This window comes from Branchiostoma belcheri, unplaced genomic scaffold (genome assembly GCF_001625305.1).
Source record: "Branchiostoma belcheri isolate BF01 breed outbred unplaced genomic scaffold, Haploidv18h27 scaffold129, whole genome shotgun sequence".
In the NCBI taxonomy this organism is placed as follows: domain Eukaryota; kingdom Metazoa; phylum Chordata; class Leptocardii; order Amphioxiformes; family Branchiostomatidae; genus Branchiostoma; species Branchiostoma belcheri.
Window position 1 is genome coordinate 712,560 of NW_017802702.1, and position 5,176 is coordinate 717,735.

Here is a 5,176-nt window from a genome sequence, read left to right on the forward strand (position 1 = left end):
GCACAGCAGAGCCCCTAGAAACTAATCAATGATAAACAATAGTTAAACATAATCATTGATGTCATAAGAAATAATTAAATATAACAAAGATACATAATCCTCTAAATAACAAACAAGCCTTAATAGTGAGTTGTAGATACATTAATCATTGAAAGAGCTTTGTAAATCAAAAGAAACAAATATTGAAATAAGCTATTCAAAGCAGCCTGTTTGATAAAACAAAACAAGATTACCGTAAAAAAATCTAAGAGTGGATGAGAAATTGAAATATTATCATTAGGGCTCAAAGCACCCACCTTTAACCTGCCATTACCAGGCTGAAAAATATCAACTTGTAGGATAAAAACACAAGATCAGAACTACGAACTACAAATTGCAGGAAAGAGACAAAAGTAATATTTTATTGAAATATGTATATTAAACATTTTGGAGCCCTTGGTACCTAGCACATTAAAAAATTGCTCCCCATATGCTGTAGGACAAATTATATTATAATATAAATTAGACAAATTATTACAGATTATGTCACAACAGTTACAACATTCAAAATGCATATTAACAAAACTTACCGCAGAGTTTGTTGGCCTGTTGGTTGTTTGGTATGTACATTGGATTTGGACGAAGTTCTTTGCGTTTGGAGGATTACGAGGCTTGTGTGGATTTTTGGTGGTGTCTTGATTGGAGTCATCTGAAACCTGTTGGTGAACGCTTGTTGTTCCGCTGAAATACGTTTCGTGATCGCACATGTTTGTAACAGCGTAAGGTCCCATGTCACCATCATCAGTCACTATGCTGTCTGACTTTGGAGCCTGTGTGCGAACGTTTGTTGTTGTGTTGAGATAGGCTTCGTGATCGGACATGTTTGTAACAGCATAAGGTTCCATGTCACACTCATCATTCACTGTACTGTCTGCTTGCATGTACGTTTTCAGTGTTTTGCTGTTCATTTTCAATGTTTCCAAGAGTGTTACCCTCTTCTTCATTTCCCCCTGAGGCTGTGTACATGGCAGAGTTTTCAGCATGGATCGGATCAGATACAGAATATACATCAGCGACCTCTGGGGTGGGGATGTCGTTATTATCTGCCACATAATAATCCTCATTTGTCGTTGTGTGTTCGACTTCATTGCCAGCTACATACGTAGCCTCCAGCCTGTCTTGTCCTTGACTACTAGTAGCCACATAATAATGCTCATTTGTGCTTGCATGCTCGACTTCATTGCCAGTTACATACGTAGCCTCCAACATGTCTTGTTCTTGACTATTAGGAGCCATATAATAATGCTCATTTGTGCTTGCATGCTCGACTTCATTGCCAGCTACATACGTAGCCTCCAACCTGTCTTGTCCTTGACTACTTGAGTTTTGGCCGCATGCTGACATTCTTGTTGGCTCTGCAGTAGTGCTTTCTGTGTACAGCACATTTTGATCATTTTTTCCTAGGCTTGTCGGCTTTTCTGGATGGTTTGTATCATAAACTGGATTGTTCTCTTCTCTGATGGACTGAGACATTTTGAATCTGTTGGCAAATCCAGAATGAGTACAAGATGTTATTTGTACATTAAGTGGCAAGATTTAGAGTTATTTTAGAGTTATCTTTGCAGCAAGTGATTTAAAAAGGACTTTACAGTAGACGATCTCGAGTCCATTGAAAATGAAAACATTCCATCTGTATTATTGATGTACTGTAAATCAGTAAATTTTCATGGTGCTTTATTTCACAGTGCCATTGTGCATTGAAATTTAACTGTACACCACTAATATGTGTGTCATATTTCTTAGACTACACGGTTTGAGATTTAATATTGACACAAAAATTGGTGTTTTTGTGCAGAAAAGGTCTGTTAGCATTGTAGCTTCCCTCTAGATCTGTAGTAATGTATGACTATAGAATGTAGAAATGTATGCATCAGCACTTACCAGTGGGGAATTCTTTAAGAACAGCTTTACTGTCAGTGACCAGCTGGCTTGAACTGAACAGGGTCCGGCTCAGTCTCTGAGAGTTACTGACAAATTCTACACTCAGACAAATATGTCCAGTCAGCTCTGGGTGAGGTGTGGTAGACTAATGAATAGATTAAGAACTGCTGATGGTGTGACGTAGTTTTAACATCATCTTTATTCATCATAAGCACTGCCTGTAACCATTCAAGGACATTCCCTGGTCCAATAGCAGTTTGCCAACTGGGGCTGATTCTACGATTTAAAAAAGCTCATCATTTCTTTTGAACCATGTTTATGCAAACAGCATACTCCAGAAAGGATTGAATAGTATAGTATTAATACAGAGGCATGATAGTATTCAGGTATGAAGTGAATTTAAAGTTTGTAACCAGAATAATTTTTAAAAGTTTATAGATCTTTTTTAACTTTATAGACTTCCGGGTTTGGACTCGGTTTGTTTATCTTCAGGAATCCCGTCATGCATTTCGCGCCACAAATAGGGAAAAGGCTTATCGTGTCGCTTAAACAAACTTGACCTTGGAGTTTTTCATTCATATGATAAAACTAGACAAGATGTGAAACTTGGTTAAATTTTCTTCCTCAAATCCAAACGGTTGCTGAGATTTTAATTTGTATTCGACACCTGCCATAAGAGTAGGTCCCGTACTAGGGCCTTCCGGCGGTCAAATTTACTATAATTCCAACCAACTAGTTGGTTATTCTTGCTATCCACTCACGTTTTGTGGCTTAAGACTGCCTAAACCGAAGACAACCGCAATGGAAAGAACATTCGTTTATAGATGCATAAAATCTCACAACAACCTTACACCACACGCCAGGTCAACCACACCAACACTGTTCAAGAACATCATAAATGACATGATGACTCACAAGATAGATACAAACAAGCCCCTAAAGCACTGGTGTTAAGGTACTGGCACAAGCAAGAAGCTGAATATATTATTGTATGCGACCTCTGACCTCCCAAAAGCGATCTGGTAATGTCGTGTTGCTTTGTAGTTGTAATTGTTTATTGCTCTGTAGTTTTATGCTAGTTGTAGTCCATTGGATGCAAGTGTTATGTTATGTTATGTTATGTGCCTTAATTTGTATTACATTTGTGTACTCTGTGTTTTATGAATCCAGGAAGAAAAATTAGATTTGTTATCTAATCTAATGGATATCTAATAAACATCAAACATCAAACCTTTACTTTCGAGCCCTGCACTCTGTTTTGATTGGCTTAATCCCTCATTAAAAAAAAAAAAACTTGTGAAAAGGACGTTTCATTCGGACCACGTCATGCCGCACTTCTCTGATGTGCTCTCTCAGACTAATCAACGTTATTTTTCTTAACCATATTTGGGCATGTTAAGCTCCCGTATACTGCGTTTCTCGCCGACCAATCCAGTATAGAGATGCAGAGTCAGACGAGGCCTGCTTACACATTCACGGGGCAGGGTGACGGGCAGACCGACCAGCCTGTTCCCGCACCGCCTCGCCCCCCTAAGCGCGGCGCTAGCATTCGCGGCAGCCGTGACTACGACACACTCAACAGGTGGCAAGGAGAGCGTAAAACGTCCCCAGACAAGCGCGGAGACTACGAGACGGCAAATCTGCCGAATCCCCGCCCGGCTTCCCAGGAAAGCATGATGGAGACAAATGTAAAGTTACCCCGAGATGGAAGGGACTCCGGCACGAGGCGGCATGTCAACATTTACAACGCCACGGACACGTCTACAGGTAGGTTACTCCTATGCATGCCCGTAGCAGGATTCGGAAGAACACCCCCTCCCCCTCCCCCGCCACACACACACACACACACACACACACACACTTTTTATAAAAGGTCCAAGATCTTTCGGTGAAAGTTGGACTGATTTCCGTAAATAATTTCATCAGGTTGGTAAACGACTGAATAGCAAAGTTCTTTTTATCACAACCATTAAGTTTCAAGCCGACGTTTCGATGACCAAGTAACATCTAGTGTCAGTGCACAGTTAACCAGTCAGAATTGCCCTGATGAAGATGACAGAAGGTCATCGAAACGTCGGCTTGAAAAATAAATGGTTGTGATAAAAAGAGCTGTTCAGTTGGACTGATTTGTATCACCGGTGGGGCTAGAATCCTAGAAAAACTCACTTTGTCAGTAAATAAAACGTTATCCCAGATTTTTCATTTGAAACCGCTTTCAAAAACGAAGGAAATGCCATTTCAGAAGGTTCAATTTTCAAAATTTTTGACCGTCGCGCATACTCACTGGTCCCACAGACAGTGGGAAGAATCCCCCCCCCCCCGAGCAAACAAAATCCTGGCTACGGGCATGCTATGTGCCTGCTTTCTCCAAGATCTTTTCAAATATATGTGTTGTAAATAAGCCTGTTTTATTCTTATTTCATCGATTTTAACTAAAACTCTTTGGTCTACCAGTGTGTGTGTTTAATTGGACAGTAAATAATGCAGATATATGTGTCTGAAAAATGCTTGCCTTTGGTTCTGGCCTCCTATATTTAAGGAGGGAGTATCTATTTGCTTTTTCTTTTCGCCCTTTGTGAACTATTGCCAAAATGAATAACCATTAGGCACATGTGTAAGTTGCATTGTATTGAAGTATTTTCCTGGAACATGCCAGACTAGAAAAATTGGATTTTCTAGTCTGGCATGTACATGAAAACCTTATTTTCACTTCCCCACTCTTTTTAATGTCTATCCCAAATCTAAAAGTCTACGAGCATGTAACACTCTTAATCTTTTCCATTATATACATGTATTCTAACCGGTATATATAATATTGTTAATAATAAATACCCTTGGTAAGATGTTGTTGGCGTGTTATGATTATGCAAAAGTTACTATGATATGTTTTACCAAGGATATTGAACGTCCTTGGTTTTACGCAAAATTCTTTTGTGTCATGTATTTTCTAGTGACGCGTTTTTTAAGGAAATAAAACAATTTGTAAGCACGACTAAAAAAGGAAAAGGTAGCATAAAAATAATATTCACCGATCACAAAAGTCATTTTTTTAAATTTTTTTTTCAAAATTTTATTCATAAAAAGCAACATTACATCACATACATGTATACATAAATACAAAGTTTACAAGTTACAAAGAACATGTTTGTACATTCTGTTGTTTAATACTTTGAAGTATACAATGATTTCTGATTTGAAAATACAGTATAGATCTATTGATGTGTATTTGTCATTGTTTCTGTTATTACACAAGTTC